Here is a 20,402-nt window from a genome sequence, read left to right on the forward strand (position 1 = left end):
ATTTCAGGATATCTCATCAAGAGGCCTTATCTGGGTGATATCTATAAATTCAACAGATATATCTTCATCATCTCAGTGTGTTCCTACTTCATTGGTATAATATGATACACATAAATATAATATACTACTTAAATAAACAATACATTTTTCTAGCTTTTCTTTTTCTCTCTTCTTTCTTTCTTTTATTTTCTTTCCTTTCCTTTCTTTTATTTTTTCTGGTCCTGGTGTTGCCCCTGAGCTTTGTTCACTAAAGGCTAATGCTTTACCATTTCCAGCCACAGTATGACTTCTGATTTTCTGGTGGTTAATTGGAGATAAAAGTTTCTTAGACTTTACTGCCTGGATTAGGTTTGAACTGAGAGCTTCAGATCTCAGCCTCCTGAGTAGCTAAGATTATAGGCATGAGCCCTAGATACCTTCCCCCTCCCATCTGTCCTTACTGCTCTGTCTCTGTGTCTCTGTCTCTGAGTCTCTGTCTCTGTCTCTCTGTGTCTCTGTCTGCCTGTCTACCCCCCCTTCCCCCCCCTCTCTCTTTGTCTCTCTCTCTTTCTCTCAAAAGGCAATCCTGGAGTTTGAACTTAGGGTCTCATACTTGCCAGACAGGCGCTCTATCATACAAGCCATGGCCCTCTTTATCTGTCTTGATGTAAATCATTACATGTGCTTCACATGGATGTTTAAGAATGCAATATTTACGAGAATTCAGAAAATTTTCAAGGTGAGATAAATCCTGTTTCACTGACGTTAAGAATGACAGAACAATATTTATATCCTAGCCCCTAAAATAACATGGGAAGCCATGTGGTAAGAGAAAGCTAGCCGGAGCAGTTTAGTAATAAAGCATCTTAGATTTCCCTCCTGCACTGAGTGAAACAGAATATTTCATGCTATTTCGACTTGGAATACCTGTTTCAGCTTTACCTTAAAATAATCCCAATCCCAATCTTAACAAAATATCCAGTCACTTATTTAATGTAGACATTTACATTCTGTTTGTGTAGCACAAAGCATAGAGCTTACTGATGTTAATTACAAAGATCAATCAAGTTCACCAGTTTTACTGACTGGATTAAGACCCAAAGGAGCTTGCCCTAGATGTATTCAGATGTTTATCTTTGTGACCAAGTCAATAAGAAAGCATGATACATATTCATTGGTGTTTTACAAGGTAGGAAAAGAGTAGAGACAAGAGATCTTCTGAGCCATTCCACACTCCTGAAAAGGGACAAGTGACTTCTTCCCTCTAGCTGAGAAGTACTGCTTTAGAAAGCACATTGTCTGCTGGGAAATGTCTCCTTACACTGGTGTGTTAAAGTGGTTAAAACACTGAGAATCAGTACAGAAACCAATCTGCATACAAGAGAAAAGACCAATTGTCATAGTGTTCTCAAATATTGCCAACAATATTTGTATACACCATGATTAGAACTCAAGTTGTTTATTGCCTAATAGCATATTAACATGCTCCTGATGTTATACAATTTGCTAGAGGAAGGGCTAATATAATTATTTAAAATGGATAGTTTGGAAGTTAAAATTGCTGTTTTTTTTCAAGCATTAGTCTCAGTATCTACAACAACACTTTGTAAAAGAATGAATAAATCCATGAGTAAATTAATAGTTTTCTTCAAACAGGATTAATTAGTTTATAAAAATTTATATCTTAATTTGATGTTTCTAAGTCCAGGTTAAAAAAAAGCTCAAAGTAGTAAGTATTTGCTCTAACATGTTCTTTGGTGTTAGAAGATTTGTGGAGGAGGGAGAAGATATAAGCAAAATTATTTAAAATTGATGGATTTGCAGTAAAATGCACTTTTAAATTAGAAATTAACTTTTAATATATGGCTTGGTGATGATAATACTGAGGTATGTAAAGCTTAGCTGCCTTCTTATAGGCAATATACTTGATTAATTTTCAACAATTCAACAGTGAAAGATTAATTAAGGATTTCATTCAGTACAGGCCATCTTTCTTTTACAATTATATTCCTTTAGAGCCATCTTAACTGTTTTAATAATTGCACTGAAAATGCTAGAAAGTATCAAGATAATACTATGATTCCTGAGAACAGTGAGACTCAGAAACATGACACATCAATATTTGGGTCATTTAACTTTGCGAATTATATACACCCCATAGAAGCCCTCTGAATTCCAACAGATTATTGTAACCTGGAGGTCTAACCTGACCCTCCATCATATTTTTATATACATAAAACTACTTGTAGTAAACACTATTTATATATGCCACGGTTTAAAAAAAATGAGATGTTAAATACTCCTCCAATTAAATGATCTTAAATTTCAAGATTGAAATGGTTGGGAAAATTAAGTAGAGTCTTCAAATAGTTATTTGTGTCTACCCTAACAATAGCAAATAAAAAAATAGAACTGGAATATTACAAAGGATTTTCACACAGGATTGCCTGATAAAAAGAACTATTCACAAAAGATTCCAGCAGATCCACAACCGTGCACATAGTCCACCAAAACCTTACATAAATAAATATTACAGCAAAGACAAATGCTCTACAGCTATTTAACTTTGGATTAACACCATTCCTTTTTTTTCCCCATACAAAGTAAGTTTGTGTGGTCTTTTAAAATAAAGCCTGAAATAAAAATTTCAGATTTCAAACACTGAAGAATACTCTTCCTTTGTAAGGTGAACTAACAGCATTCTTATTATTCATTCTTCTAGATAAGGATTATCCTTTCAAAGAATCTCATATGAGTTATCTCATGTAGTTCTTCAACATTTCCCCTTGCCTCAACTTTGAATACATCCACACTTTACTGTGGTGAGTATTCACATTACAGAACTATGCTTTATTTATTTATTTATTTATTTATTTATTCTGTAGCTTTTAGAATTCTATGGCATACCCTACAAAGTAGTCTATAGAAAAACAAAGGCTCTCAGGAAGTGAAGACAGGAGGGTCACATTTTGAGGGCAACTTGAGCAAAAGTTAGCAAGGTCCAGTTCAAAGCCAGACTGGGCATCATAATTCATGTCTACAATTCTAGTTAGGTAAAGATAGTTACACTGTGGTGCAAGGCTATTGCAGGAAAAATGCAAAACCCCTATTTCATAAACAAACTGAAAGGATTAGAGGTTTGCTTTACATGGAAGAGTGTATGCCTAATAGGTATGAAACTCTGAATTCAAAATCTAATTCATGAAAAATAAAGCTCTTTCAAATTCTTATTAGTTGTATTCCATGAGGTCAATTTTGTTCCCTGTAAAAACAGTTAAATAATGACAATAAGCTGGCATAATTCAGCAACTCATCCACTTGATACCATCTAGTGGGTCACAGAATCAGCATTGGTATTAGAAAGTCTGAGTAATTCAGCTAAACAATAGCACATTCGCATGCATGCATAACCTATACCTGAACTCAAAACACATATGCTGCACACCATGTGTGTACCAAACAGATCTTCCAGAGAGAAAAATGTACCTGAGCATGATACCAGAGCAATATTTTCATCCTTAATGAAGTTCATTTTTATTTCGTTTTCAAGCTCTCTAGAGAGGCCAACAAAAGGATATTGGAGAAAACTTTAGTTCCCAAATTCCAGAGTTTAATATCTATTTCAAGATGTTTCCTTGATTCAATGCCCGATCCCCTGTGATATGGCAAATCAATCAGCTTGCTGATTTGTGAACATCAATTCCAGGAAGAAATGACATTTTAGGTCAAAGGGCAGGCTGAGCTTCCCTAGGAGAACTTTCTAGTACTGAGGAAGTTAGAGTGGGCTCCTCCCCCTCCTCACTTCCTTCTTCTTCCTCCTCCAACTCCTCCTTCTTCTCCTTTAATTCAATGAATCCGATTTAGCAGTTCAGAACCACAAACATGAGCTGTATTTAAAAGCAAACCACTGGGAAAAGTGTTCATGGGTTATTTCCAAAAAAGACTCGCCCTAGCTATCAGCATGGACGGTCAATTAGCAGCCTATGCTAGTAAAGCATTTCGTCAAAAGTTAAACCATTCATTCTGAAAATTGAGCTCATTTTTCTTTTTCTTTTTTAAAACTTTTGTTTCAGGGTGAAGTACAGAGGGGTTGCAGTTATATTCATCAGGTAGTGGGTATATTACTTCTTGCACATTTTTACTCTGCCCATGTTTTTTCCCCACTTTCCCTTCCCCCACCCACTCACCTATTCCCACCCCCTCCCACTGATCTAGTTTTTCCCTTACCTTCCCATTTTTAAATACACAAGTAAACAATATACCAGGCACCAAAGTCAGATAGAGTAGCAACATGAGATAAACTGTAAGGGGAAAAGAAAAGAAAAAAGAAAAGACTTCACATAGTACATTAAGAACAACAGTCATGTTTCTACATCCTGGAGGTCATTTCACCTAGACTCATCCTATATGGCCATATGTAGATAGCCTTTGAACTATTATGATCCTTTGCTAAGAGAATTCTAAATGTATACTAATTGTTACAAATGAGGGAAACCACAGAGCCTATGTTTCTTTGGGTCTGACTTACTTCTTAACATGATTTTTTCCCAAGTCTTTCCATTTCCTTACAAATGGAGCAATGTCATTCTTTCTGATGGCAGCACAGAATTCCATGGTGTACATGTATCACATCTTCATGATCACTTTATCTACTGGGGGCATCTCAATTGGTTTTTTTATCTGAGCTATGGTGAATATATGCTGCAATGAACACAGTTGTGCTGGTAGGTTTAATATGGCCTTATTTCCAGATACTTGGGTAAATGTGGAGCTCTTTTTTCTAAAGATTTAAAAATTAAGCTTAAAATTCTCTCTACTACGACTAATCACAAATTCTGGACAATACTTTTTGCAAACTGTACACAGGAAATGATACAAGACCAAATATGTAAACAATTCACTATGAAGGTAGATCTAGAAATTGAGAGATGCATAATGAACAACAGAGGAAGGAAGAGAAATGCAAAAGATACACTGGGGATCAGATTTCAAATTAAATGATTCCAATCTCCTTGGGTCTTTCTGTAGTGTCCTCCCACCTCACCCCCACTAGTCCTAGGGCCTGAAATTAAGGCATGCCATCCCTCTGCCTTTTTACTCAAGATTGATCTAGTGCTCTATTATTTGAGTCATACCTCTACTTCTGGCTTTTTAATTTTTTTTTTTGCCCAGTCCTGGGCTTAAGCTCAGAGCCTGAGCACTGTCCTTGGATTTTTCTCAAGGCTAGGGCTCTGCCACTTGAGCCACAGCACCACTTCCATGTTTTTTCTATGTATGTTGGTACCAAGGACTTGAACCTGAGTCTTCATACATGCTAGGCAAGCACTCTACCACTAGGCCAAACTCCCGGCTCTACTTCTGCCTTTTTGGTGGCTAATTGGAGCAAAAAGTCTCCTGGACTTTCCTGCCTGGCTGGTTTAGAACCTTGATTCTCAGATTTCAGCCGATTGAGCAACTTGGTTTACAAGCCTGAGGCACCAGCCCCAGTGCTCTCTTGTGTCCTTTGCAAAGTAAGAATATGGGAGCACAGGCTAATGAACACAGAAAGAAGTAAAGAGTGTGCCCATTCCTTTCTTGTCTGGTCACATGGGATGTGACTCAATGCCAAGTCATCTGGGCTTTACAACCAATGTTAAAATTACCTCACTCCTCCCCTCCTCTCCCTTCTTCTTCCTTTCAGCTCCTTCCTCTCTTGAGATATCTCATTGACTGCAGCATGTGGGACCTGTGTATTTTCATCTGAAATCATGACGGATACGTGATGCCATGTATTTGGTTGGCATTTTTCCATAGGCAGCACCAAGCACACTTCCACCAGACAGCATCTGTTCTCTATTCATTTATGCTCAGGTTGTTGTTCACACAAAAGATAGATTCCATCTCACTGATTACACTCGTCTAAGAATCTGTCCTTGTGATTCTGGACTCTCTCTATTCTTGTCTACCATTTGCCACCAGCCATGTCATTGTATATAGCCCTGGTATGACCAGGTAGGTCATTGCTCTTATCTGAAGCTCTCAGTGGCTTACCATGGAAGAAGTAAATCCAAATTTTTTAGAATGGAATCTGGGGCCCTCAAGCACTTGAGATCCAGTCATTGCCCAATGTCCATAGAGAATTGGTTTCAGGACCACTAATCTCAGATACCAAAATCCTTGATGCTATAAAAAATGTATAGTACCTGCAAAGAATACATTTACATCTTCCTATAAAAATTAAATAGCCATTACTATTACCTTTTTATTAAAGAATTTATTAACATTGATTTTTTTACATATTTCAAATGACGTATTTAACAATTATTCAAGAATGGGCTCTCTGTATACAATCACTGGCACTTAGATTTTAGAACATAATTATTTTATCTTGTCTGTTGGCTATATAAAATTCCATTATATATATATATATATATATCACATTTTCTGTATCCATTCATCTGAAGTAGAGCGTCTGGATTGTTTCCATCGCCTGGTTATTTTGAATTGTGCAGAGATGAACATAGCTGAGCAGGTGTCCTTATCATATCTTGGGTTGTGATGTTCAGGACAGATGCCCAGGAGTGATATGGCGGGATCGTAGGGACGGTCAATTTTCAGTTCTTTAAGAAACCTCCACACTGCTTTTCTGCCATTTTAACCTCTTCTTTTGATAAGTCTCTCTTTTAGTTCAACCTTGTCCATTTGGTGATTGGTTTGTTGGGTTTGGGGGGGATTTGTTTCTTGAGTTCCCTGTAGATACTGGATATTAAGCATTTGTCTAATGTATTATTTGGAAATATCTTTTCCCACTTGGTTGGCTGTCTTTCTACCTTAGTAGCTATGCTTTTATCTGTGCAGAAACTTTTTATTTTTAGGTAATCCCATTTATCGAGTCTCTCTCCGATCTGTTGTGACCCTGAGATTCTGTTCAGGAAGTTTTTGCCTGTGCCTATGAGTTCTAGTGTCTCTCCAACTCCAGCGTGTACAGTTTCAAGGTTTCCGGTCTGACATTGAGGTCTTTGATCCATTTTGAGTTAATGCTTGTGCATGGTGAAAGGCTAGGGTCAATTTTTTGTTTTCTGCATGTGGCTGCCCAGTTTTGCCAGCCTGATATTATATACTGATATTATAGAAAGAATATGCAAATCATTGTACTCCTATTTCAGAAATAATAGGAAGAAAAATGTCTGCATATGATGTTATTTCTGCTTTCTTTCAAAGCTTCAGTTTGAATTCTTGGATGCAGCAACTGCAGATATGGAGGAGTGTATGCATTTTTAAAAACTCTTCTACATGAAATCTACTTAGACCAAAATATTCTTCATTCTTGAAAGTTGCATTGAATTTTTTCTCCTCTCTTTCTTTGTTGGTACAGTTCCCTTTGGCCTAGTCCTCTTTCTAACCTACTTCATTTTGTAAGGCCAAACATACCTTCTTCTTCTTGGCTCATTTGTTACTCATTCATGCAGTAAATTATACCTATATCTCCTATCTACCCATCACTATATGAAGAGGTACTTCCTTTCTTTAACCTTTCTTATGTTCTCAATTTCCTAAAATTAGAAATTCTCTTCTTAAAGTTCTGCTATTGTTTTGTATCTCAGCACACTTATTTTTAGAATCAGAAAGCTGCTTTAAATATGCCCCTTAGCCCATGTACCTGACACATAGATGTAACTCAACGTATTTTATATGAATGGATAAATCAGTGGTTAAGTAATATATGAGTTTGTAGAAAGCTCATAAATATATTAAAAAACCCTTTGTAAACAATGGATGAAGTATAAAAATACATGTTTTAATTTATATAAATATATAATGTGTATTCTGTATTGATACAAACATAATCACCTTATAAAATATCTTACTTTCAAATTACATATAATATGCATGCAACTTACTTTGAAAAGAACATGTCTACTTTGTAGTATTTTCAGGAAAGGAAGCTACATGATATAAAAGACCAAACCTAACCGTACTTTTTTTTCATATATTTTTATTGTAATTAATAGAAGGGTTACATGATATTTGCCAGATAGAAGGTATATTAATTCACGTCTCATGTCTTGGTCCCCATTTCCTTCCCCGCCACGCCCACCCCTCATCTTGTCTTCCCCCCTTCCCTATCCAATTTCAAATAACCAAATACAAATATATCCAATATATCAGATAACAAAGTAAGATACTGTAACAATATGAGATAATCAAGGGATAGCAAAAGAGATGAGAGATAACATAGTAAGTTAAGGACAACAATCACTCATATTAACCATACTTTTTCAAAAATAGCAATATTTTATCTATCAATATAGATAACGTATAGAAAATATAGAACATATAGAAATAAGTACAGATTGCTTGTTTTGTCCCATATTTCTAAAGGTAGAAAAGGAATTGAGGAGCTGGGAGAGAAAAGGAAAAGACTCATTTTCTAATCTTTCAGAGTTAACACAAGATGACAAGATCAGAGATGCTAGGAAGACTAACTCTAATTCTTTTTTTATTGTAATTAATAGAAGGATTACAGTTATATTTGCCAGATAGAAGGTGCATTATTTCACACACAATGATACCTCTTCTCATGTTCCTGTCCCCATTTCCCTCCCCTCATCTTGTTTTCCCCCTTCCCTATCCTATTTCAAATAAACAAATAAATATATATATAATATATCAGATAATCGGATAAGATACTGTAAGAGTATGAGAATAACCAAGGGACAATAAAAGAGATGAGAAATAACATAGTACATTAAGAACAACAATCATACATTATATGGCTCTTGTTTCCATATCCTGGAGGTCCTTTCATTTAGCTTCTTTCTACATGGACCTATGTATCTAGGTTTTGGCCTATTGTAATCCTATGTTAGGAGAGTCCAGGGTTTCTACAAATGAGGAAAGCCATTGAGCCTATGTTCCTTTGGGTCTGCCTTACTTCACTTAATATGATTTTTTCCAAGTCTTTCCATTTCCTTACAAATGTGGTGATGTTCTTTCTGATGGCAGCCCAAAATTCCATTGTGTATAAATACATTAGGAAGACTAACTCTAATTTTTTGGCCATTTTTTTCTCTATCAGCTCAGCATCAGAGAGTTTTGCTACAGGTTTTGGAACCACAGTATCTCTGCAAACTCGGTCTTCTGTTTCTACACAACTTGCAGCTGAGTGGAAATGACTTCACAGCTGCATGGTAAACCTCCTGGCGTCTCTCCCACTTGGCAGCCCCACTGCCCAGACCAGTCAATGCAGAGAGGCCCATCACCACTCCTCTCTGGGAATGGACAAATGATGCTGCTGCAAAGAGAGTAAGTGCCAAGGGAAGGCCATCTGCCCAGTGTTGGTTTTGTCATCTGTCACTTTCAGATAGAAGTCCCTGCCTTAAACAGGAAAGTCAAGGCCTGGGCAAAAATAGCCTGGGCTCATCTACAGTGACCCTTCAAATCTTGTCCCTGACTCAACTTTGTGCCAGTTTTTAGGAAGACTGAGATATTTGCTTTGAAGTAAGGCAGAAAAAATAAAGAGCACTTGTGTTTTAAATTATAAATACACTTCTAATACGCCTTCCTTCTAGAAAACAGAGTAGATTTTAATATGAACTTTCCAAATAAGGCTTTTTCAGACAGCCATCTAGTCAGTCATCAAATCAACAATGCTAATTGCAATTTACAATGTGCAATGTAGCATGTGCTAATAGTCTTATTATAGCACTTTCAATATAGCAGATTAAAAATTATTTCTGTCTTGGTGACTATGTCTCATTTTCATAAAGACTTTAAAAATGATTTTATGGCCAATCCTTACTCTTTTCTTCTATGCTATTATTATCTTTCCTCTCACATGGTTCCTTCCAGGATGAAAAGAGTTTGAGTAGAGATCATAACAGAATCCCTGACACATTACAGGCACATGGTGACAATTAAGGAATCCAGAGCTGGAAAGAGCACTGAGAATACAGTAGCAGCAGGAACAGGAGTAGCAATATTTGTAGGAGTAGCTATAGTCTGACTTCTCTTTTACAACTGGGAATTTCATTCCCTAAATAAAGAATGATATCAAGTGATTCCATTAGAAAGAGTGATATTGCAAAGAAATGGAAAGACCTGGAGAAAAATTATGTGAGGTCAAGAAGGTCAGGCCCAGAGAGACAAAAGATGCATGCTTTCCCTTATATATGGAAACTTAAGTTACACTATCAAATTATAAGTAGATACAGTAAAGAGTATGTAAGTTTATGCAAATGGATTCAGTTAATACAAGTGATATGTGGTAGAATCAAGGAATTTCTGAAATAGTGTAATTCCTTAGAAAGGCAAAGTTAAATTTCAGCAAAAGAAAACATCAGGAAGCAGGTGAAAGTGTATGAAGTAAGGCTAAGGTGAAAGTGGTAGACAAATGAAGAAGACAAGGAGGAGAGAATGTAGTCAAGAATCCAATACACACTTTACAAAATTAAGAGTGTGGGAAGGGGTGGGTAAGAAAAGGATGTGTGAGAATGTGAGATGACATTAATCAAGATATATTGTATTCATAAACTGCTTTGTTAAATGGGTGAGAATGTGAGGTGACATTGATCAAGATATATTGTATTCATAAACTGCTTTGTTAATGGCAACTCCCTTGAACAACTACTTAAAGTTAATGTTTTAAAAGCCTCATGAGCTGGGCATCAGTGGCTCATGCCTGTAATCCCAGCCACTCAGGAGGCTGAGGTTTGAGGATCACAGGCTAGGCATGAAAGAAAGCCCATGAGACCCTTATCTCTAACTAATCAAAGAAATAACTGCAAGTGGTACAGTGGCTCAAAGTGGTAAAGTACTAGCCTTGAGCCAAAGAAGCTCAGCAACAATATTCAAGCCCTAAGTTCAAGCCTCAGGACAGACAAAAGAAGAAAAGAAGAAAAAAAGAAGATGATGAGGACAACAACAAAAAGATTTTCATTGCCTAATACTTCCCAATATCAGAACTGAAGTTCTATCTTCAAAAATAGTACCAAAAAAGATAAAAACACAAGTCCATTGGCAATCTTCAACATTAAAGAAAAACTTATTTAGAAATAGACATAATTAGCTGCACTTCATTCTTGATCTAGAACAGAAAACAGGTTGACCTGCCTAGGGACAAGTTTCCACCACTAACTCAATCATAGACTCATTAGGTCATTTTAAAAGTAAAAAAATATATAATTACATTTTATAATATGTTTTATGTAGAGTCACACTTTGAATTTGAATTTGCAATTGAGTGTTTAGTTTGAAAAGACTTTTGTTTCTGATCATGATTATGGCTCTGGATCAAAACAAGCATTTTTTCATCACATACACTTGATTAATAAATTACTGATTTTGTAAAAATAGATATGCTTCCTCCATATCTATATAAATATACATAAAACATATATACCTACTCTGTATTTTCTCCTTTATTTTATATGTACATGCATTTAGACATAGTTATACATATAGGCATATATACACATGAATGTTTTTCCTATATGTCATTGTGTGTATATTCATAAAATATAGGAATTTATATAAGTAAGTTTCTTAAACATTGAAAGTCCAAAACAAAATATCAAAGAAAAAAGCAAATGTGATGCAAGTATATTTTGACTGAACATTTTTCAGCACACACATAAGACCTCACATATAATTCTATTAGTTCATATTACTTCCTGGTGATGTTTTATGTTATATTGATTTTTCTTACTGAATTGTTAGCTCTTTGAGAACTTTATTCATCTTTATTCAATCATCTAAAGAAATTCAATAAGATAAACACTGAATAAATTTTATAGTTTATTAATAAGTTAATTAAAAAGTAGCACTACCATATAAATTGCCAGGTAGAATATTAGACTTGTCCAAGGATCTGTTCCGAGACCAACCCTTAGCTTAAACACAAATTTCAAATACATCACTCTGATATCAACAAGCTTAATTTCAGGCCATAATAAGGTCTAATTCTATAAAAAGGAATAGGATAAAATCTAGCACAGAGAATGCAAAATTCTCATATCCAGCAAATTATAAAAGACTATGGAAGAAGTAGAAATATGCATAAAAATTAACAAAATCAAATTCTCCAAATAGGATAATATTAGGAAAGGAGTTCAAATAGTTTTAGTATTTCATTAATTGTTTTGCATTTATTCAAAAAAAATAAAGAAAATATGAACCTGGAAAAGGTGGTAAAGACAAAGAAACAGAAATTTTGAGAGTCGAAAAAATAAAACATCTCAACAAAAACTACTCTGCATGAGAATAACTGCTGATGAGACTAAATACTGCAGAAGGAAGGATCATTCAACTTGAAGAAACAGTAACACACGCTACCAAAAGGAAGAAGAAATGAAAGACTTTAGAGAACAAAGAATCACACTGATGAATGGGACAATGAATGTAAATAATACAAATAACCACAATTTAAAATGGAAGAAGACCAAAGATCTTTCAAGGAATAATGAGCCAAGGTTTTCCAAATATGATATATATATATGCACACTTTATCTCCTTTTTTTGCACTATGTAATGGTCTAGGTTGGATTTTAGACATGGGGAAACTCAACAATCATCTACCTTAAACCAAGCACTATTCAAAATATTTCACTGGTAGTAATCATTTGACCCTAATAAATCAAAGAATCTTGACATCTCTGTCTTACAAAATGAAAACACTGCCAGAAAGATTAGATGCTATTGTGTTCAGTCCTGTCCACATCTTAAGACCCAAATCCATGTGTTCAGGCTTCAGCATCCCACAGTTTCAACATTATGATGTACAAGCTCCTATAACAACAGATGTTAGGGCTTAATGTATGTCCATGACATACATTCAAAGTGCACATTTAAATGCTGAACATAACTGGAAATAACGCTATTAAAGTTGTGCTTTTATAAATAGTGTCATGTACCCCTTGCCATTCAGGATCCTGAATGTCACCAATAATTGTGGCAACTACATAAATAAGCTAGCAAAAAGATGAAGAACATGTTGTCATTCAAATCAGTGTTTTCTGCCACTGAGCCATAAACTAAATCAGTAAGAAAATAGATGCAGATGAGGAGGAAGGAGTACCCGAAGCCTTATTTCAAAAGAAAATCAAGAGCACCCAAATACCAGAATTCTCAGCAACTTGACTCCTTCTAGTCAGGACTGGGAGCTTAGGGCTGACACATGGAGCCTTACTTGTCCTTTGTCACATATGTGCTTCCCCTGCAAACTGTCAGTGACTTGTCAGAATCGATCAGGAAGTCTAAGGTCATCCCTCAGTGACAGACAGTTCTGGATATGGCAGTGTCCCATTTCTGGTTCTGTGTCACATACCATATGAAAACTGATGTCCCAATCACTCTACACTCAGAATGAATGGCTGCGCAAAATGATGATACTTCTTAAATGTAAAACGTTATCAACAAGATAAATAGTAGTTAATCATATTTTAAACAGTTCAAATCTGATGTTGCAGAAAGAAGGAATGCTGGATAAAGATGTAGAGTTCCTTCCCCCAGTGTTGTGAATAAAACTGCCTTGCCTCATATTTAGGAACTGAGCTATCCACAATCAAGCTCAGGGATAAAGATAGAAGGTATTACTTTGGTAAATGATCTAATGTTTTCAAAAGAGACATTCAGAAAAGTCTACCTTGAAACTCAGTAGAAAGCAGAACTGGTTTTTATACATCACGAATCTCTAGTTTTGAAAAGTGGGAATTTTATAAATTATTCCCTTCACACCCAGTTTCATTTTTCCAGTTTGAGTGACTGGTGGTCAATCATGATCTGAAAATAATAAATGAAAATATTCATTAGCAATTTTTATATTTTAACTTGTGAAGTATTCTGAAAGCATGGTGAAATCTCACAGCAAACCATTCCATTTTGAGTGGAATATGAAACAACCCTGTGTCCTGTGTATCTACACTCTATATGCCACCTGCCTGCTGATTAACAACAGAATTTATGCCTCAACTATAGAGAGCCCACTTCCAGGGCTTGCGTGAGCCTCCATCTTGCATTTGTTTTCCAAGATTCAGTTATGTTCCCTTCTAGGCCTGGTTGTTGGGGGTAGAATGCTAATAAAGCTTCCTGATAATCATAGTTGCTGGTTCAAAATGGTTCATTCCAAGCACTCAAGAAGAAATGGAGTTGCAAAAGAACAGAAACAATATGTGAGCTAAGAGTTGTGTCCATCTCAGTGATTAGATTTTCCTCAGGGTAACTACAAATGTGAATGTGTGATATAGGGAATGTCCTCATGATAAGGCAGCTATGGATGGTATACCACCTCAAGGTCACCGAAATCCCATCTGCTCTGCTACAACATTTACAATTGAATTATCCTAGGGTCCAGCGGCTTCTAAAATTCTATCAATATAATTCGGAGGTCCATGGGATTTCATGATATATAATTTAGACATACCTTAAGATAATTATAGGCCTCAGCTACTATCACTCAAAATGGAGTTTTTAATAAAAAGCTGGAGAGAGATCTTCGGAATGTTATCTGGATGAACAGCTTTCATTCATTCATGACACTTCAGGGAGTTCTGTGACTTGCACTGTAAAGTCACTGCCTCTTCTCCTCACACTCAAAGATCAACTACTTAAACTACTTTTAAAAAACTGACTCTAAAAGACATACCATTAAGATCCCCAGAAAGCAATGCACAAACTATCTCCTCCTGATGCTGCACTCTCATGTTAGATTAACAAAGAGTGCGCAAATTCACATATTATTAAATTAATTATCTGTCAAGATATTTACAGTGCTGAGTTCTGAAGAGAATTTTAAAAGCCAAAATGAGTTTATCTGCTAAGACAGATTGCTGCTTGTCTGGGTGACTTCGCGTGTGACAGAACTACATGCTGCCTTTGGGTTCACAAGTCCTTCAAAACCATAGATCCATGTTAATGGAAACCTTTTGAGCATAAACCCCCCAACAATCAGAGTTAACGTTTTATTTATTGGCTTTGACCATCTACTTCTGTTATCAACCATCAGGGCCCATACACTTCATCGACTCTTAACAATAGCCGCAAGCTTGGACAATCTGTCTTGCGTCTTCATTGGGTAAGACTTCAATGGAACTGCCTGGATTCAAGAGCAGCCCACGCATAACATGGAAACTCATTAAAAGAAACTTTCTCAAAGGGGGAAACTTCGGTTCCAACTAAAATGAACTGTTTTTTATTTCAAAGATGAAAGGCCCATTACCCAGCCATACATTCATGTGCTCTTGGCCCTAAGTGCTCTCTATTTGACGACTTTAACTTTGGGTCTCTTCCCATGTCTTTTTGGAGGCTTTAGAAATGTAATAGGAATTCAGACCTTATTGAACCTGATTAGAACATAGTATCTGTGAAACTCTTAATAATACTTCAGATCTTTATGGTTTAATTTGTAATGGTGTCCCTTTTGTCTGCCTTACTGCCTTTAAACAAAGGCACAATACACCCTCTTTACATCTATTTGCAGAAAAGCACTGAATAGCTAAGGATTTTTTTAATGTGTCCATTAGAAATAGTGATTTTAAACACACACACACACACACACTCACACACACACACAGATGGCCATTTACATAGCAGAATGCAAAGCTGAATGACTAAAACAATAATATCGAAGATAGTTATTTACATGAAATCTGCCTCAGAGCTAGGAGTCTATAAACTTCACCTTGAACTCATATAAGGGCAATATCAGGGAAAGGAACAATCCATTAAGATGAAAAACCTGAGAGACTGGAAAAACTCCTGCAATGTGAAAGTATTAGCCAACTGATAAAAGAGTAATATAACTGGCATTAGCTGAAGCAAATAAAAGTATTTTTTAGTTTTAATTTTATATGAATGATCATTAAGTGAAATGAACCACAGTCATGGTTACTTACCGCAGAGATACTGAGAGAAAACGTTAATGTTCAAAGCAATGCAAAAACATCCACATAATGGTTGGACACATATGCCATCAAAAGAAAATCAAGCTCTTTAGGCTAGGATATATCATTGTATAAATTTGATTCTAAAATTTTTGTCTAATACCAAAATGTATGTCATGCATATTTCAAATAGATATAAAACTCTTGTTAAAATATTCCTTTAAATTATATAAGTATGTATGGATGCATTTTCAATTTTATCGTGACCAATAACTAGTATAATAATATCTGTGTAATGAAAATGCCATGTAATTTTCAGCAGAGTTTGTGAAAAGCTTCTCAATTATATTTTGGATTTAATCTATTTGTAAATTACTTCCAAAGGTTATTTTCCTTTATACAAAAATCTGTCAAAATTGAATACATAAATAAAACATTTTCTCCTATGAATAACATCTATTATTTAAAAACAAAACAGATCAAATTTTAAAATCCTGCAAAGTTAAACACAAGAACAAATGACAAATAAGAGAAAAAGATCTGAGTTTTTAACCTAATTCTTTACCTATAACTCAAGCTCAACTTCCTTGTTTACTTTGATCTCTTATATTGAAGGTTTTGTTTTATTCTTAAGATGAAATATATTCAAATTTTTACATTACTCTTAAGAAAAAGCAAACAATTAAAATCATTCTTCATGGAAATTGTGAATTATTTTACCATTCATTAAATTATATAGCTAGCTCAAAGTACATACAGCCAACACAAACATCTGCCTAAGATGAAAGAAAGTATTAACCTAAGGCTTGGCTTTTCTCAGTCAGACATTCATATAGTTTTTCACCATTTCTTTTTTTACTTCCTAATGCCATTATTTCCATATTTTATTTGATACTATTTGAGTCTTGCCACATCTATTACTTAGGGATCTAGGTATATTTAAATATAAAATAAACAAAAGTCTCTCAGGCAAATTTAAATCTATATTTATCAAAGCAAAATTAAGTTGAAAAATGATTAAAACATTAATACCTCTGGACCTAGTGGCTCAGGCTGTAACCCTAGTTACTCAGGAAGTTGAGATCTGAGGATCATGGTTCAAAGACAGCCCTGGCAAGAAAATCTGTGAAACTCTTATCACCAATAAATCACTCAGAAAAAGTTGGAAATGGTGTTGTGGCTTATGTGATAAGAGTGCTTGCCTTGAGAAAAAGAAGCTCACCAGTCCTTGAGTTCAAGCCTCAGGATCCATCAAAAAAAAAAAAAAAAAAACAACCCCACCAGACCAATATCTGTAATCTGTAATGCATTGTATTCTTTATGTAATTCATAGTATTAGTTATACAAGTTCTGTAGGAAGGAAGCTCTCTTACTGAAACTTAGTTTTAAAATTTATATTACTTATAACTGACCTACACTATATCTAATATACAAATAAATATGCTTCAGAAAATGAAAACAGCTGAATGTATAATTTTCATATATATTATATGTGCTATTTTAAAATACAATGGATGCTCTGTTTATGATATCCATCATAGTATATGATACCATATATGACATTATGCTATTTATATGACATCATCCTCTGTAAATAGTACAATTTGTTGCTTCTTTAAAATAAGTCTTTAAGATTTAGACTACTCTGCCAAGAATACCAGTCCATAAAAATAAGATTATTTAAGATTCTGTTAAAAAAGAAATTTAGCTATACCTTAAAAGTTAATTTATGAGTCTCACATTAACTGTAAACCATTAATAATTTTATAAAATAATTTAAAGCAAACATAATGCTTTTCCTTTTTATTGACCACAGAAGTTCAAAAGCCACAATTAATGTTGGACTTCATGAGGTTATCAAAGTTGTTATGTATAGTATCTTATTATTTTAAGAAGACCACTCCGTAAGTTTTCCTCCTGATGACAGAGTTCCTTTCTCATCCTAAATAGCATAGCCCATGTATAATTACAATGGAAAATGGGAAGCTGGAAGCCATGGTCTCTGTCAGCCACATTAGAAAATTGAAAACAAGAGCCCAAACTCGTCTGATCTGTGCCTTCAGATCATCTATGCTCCCCCAAACATGTCTGGCCCTGAAAAAACAGATATAAATATCAACCACAAAATCATTCAAGTAAGTTTGACTTCAATTTAATCAAACCACATAAACATAGTAATGTAATATAATGTAACCAAGCATTAGATGGTAAATAGCTTCATACCTAAGAAAATCTAACATAATTATAATGATTTTACTTTTGCATTTAAAGGATTGTATGCCACAGAATTTGCTGAAACATCAGCTTTGCCCTTCCATATTATTGTTCAAAGGACTATGTGCATTTTTTATTATAATGATCCCATCTCTGAATGCTCTTCCAGAAAAACTGGGATCCTATAGGAGCAAACAGCAATAGCAAGCAGATGACTTACTATGTAATGTAGTGTAGCATGTATTTTATTTGGAGGGGGAGTGTCTCCCCCCCTCACCTCTCTCTCCTTTTTCTATTTGCCCTAATCCTCTCATTTGGTTTAGAAACATAAGGCCCTGTTCACTTCATTTAAGCCTCACAATGACTGGAAGTCTGATCAATCTGTCTTGTGTCTTCTTAGGGTGCAACTGCAATTGAGCGGAAGCAACAGATGAACAAAGCTCACATTCAAATCTGCAGCTCATTAAAATAACGTTAAAATAGAGTAAAATCTCAATTGTAAGTGAATTGTTACTGGCTTCCCCCCCCACTAAATACATTTGATTAATAAACTATACAATCATTAGCCCTGAATCAGTGGCCTTTAAAGTACATTGAAATAAATGTCTCCTCTTTCAAAAGTCAGACATTTGAAAACCATTTTGGAACTAGGCTTTCAACATAGCCCTGCATCAACTAACTTTACAGCAGACTCCAGTGATGCCTCCCACTGTGATAGTGAGTCACAGAGAATCTACAGGCGTTATGGTCCTTTCTACAGTATAAAGACAAACCACATGGTAGATAGAATCAGTATCAGTCAGTGGATGTTTTACAATTCTGAACATCTACAATCTAGGGCACAAAATAAGTGTATAAAAGGCCCAACTTCTACAAGTTAAATAACATTTGCTACCAAATGTGCAGTAAGTAGGTGTGTGTGTGTGTGTGTGTGTGTGTGTGTGTGTGTCTGTCTGTCTGTCTGTCTGTCTGTCTGTCTGTCTGTCTGTCTGTCTGTGTGAATGTTAAGTAACTCAGATGACCAACAGAGTAACAGGGAAGGAAACCCACTCTCTCTGGCAACTCTCTTGCCATTAGATTAATGCTTAGGATCAAAGTAAAATGTTTAAAAACCAATTTAACATAGGGTCAGAATTTGTGGAAGTCAGATTTCTAGCATCTCCTGTGATCATTCTCTTATAATAGATAGCAGTGGTGGAATGTGAATCATACTGTTTTGAGTTTGGAAACGGGGTTTGACTGACATTGAACTTCTGTGTAGCCTTGGCTACACAGGATTCTCCTGCCTCACCCACTACACTCAACTGATTAGATGTTAAATGGATCACGTGCTAAAGACTTGGCCCCGATGTGTGGTACTATTGGGACATTATAGAACCTTGGGGAGTGATGCCTAAAGGAAAGAAGTTAGATTGTTCAATGTGGGCTTGGAGAGGCTATTGGGATCCACCCTCTCACCCTCATTCCCTCTCTCTCAAACTCTCCTCCCACTCTCTCTTCCTCCCCAAGTCCCTTTCCCTTTCCCTCCTCAACTCCTTTCCCCTCACTCCTCCCCTTTGCCTTCTTTTCCTCTCCTTGTTTTCCTCCCCTCCCTCCCTCTAAATTTCCATTTTCCATCTTGGTACCAATGGAGGTAATGACAAAAATGGGTAAAAATATATAAAAGAATGGACTTAAAAGATTTAGGCGAAAGAGTGATGACAGTAGAGCCCAATACAGAGATTCTTAAGTGCCTCACCTTGACTCCTCTCCTTGTTGACAGTGGGAGGTGGGTTTCAGATCAAACAGTTACTAGAAGGCCCTCAGACGTACACAAAATATTGAATCCAGTTGTATCAGACAAATGAGCAGGAATACGCAGAAGATGAGAGGACAAGAGGCAGTGAGTCATAATGGGAATAAAAGGAGGGAATGAAGAAGAACTTCTCAGATACCTTTTTGGCAATGAGACTAGAAAACAATGACTATGAATCCCTTCATCCACTACAATCCTTGACAGTTCAAAATCTGAGTTCTGATAATCTCTCTGAGCCATCCTGACTGTTTTGGGTCAGCCCTCTGCAGTCTCCTCTTGTTTCAGCAGCAGTCACCATCCGAGATCCCAATGCTAAGAGGTCAAAGATGACTGGGTAATCAGGAAAGAAACAGAAGGTGCATCTCAGGGGTATCTGGTCCCCCCTGGGAGGATCCTACTGACATGTTTTAATTAAACTGGCCCACTGGAGTTTAATTAAGGTGGTATTTCCTAGAGATGAGACTAAAGGAAAATAGGTCCTTCTCACAGAACAATCATGTAGGATAAGAATTATTCTCTTTAAGGTCTTTGATTTTTTTTTGCACAAAGTTAAAAGT

The sequence above is a fragment of the Megascapheus bottae genome, chromosome 9, assembly GCF_031878675.1.
Source record: "Megascapheus bottae isolate mThoBot1 chromosome 9, mThoBot2.hap1, whole genome shotgun sequence".
Classification (NCBI taxonomy): domain Eukaryota; kingdom Metazoa; phylum Chordata; class Mammalia; order Rodentia; family Geomyidae; genus Megascapheus; species Megascapheus bottae.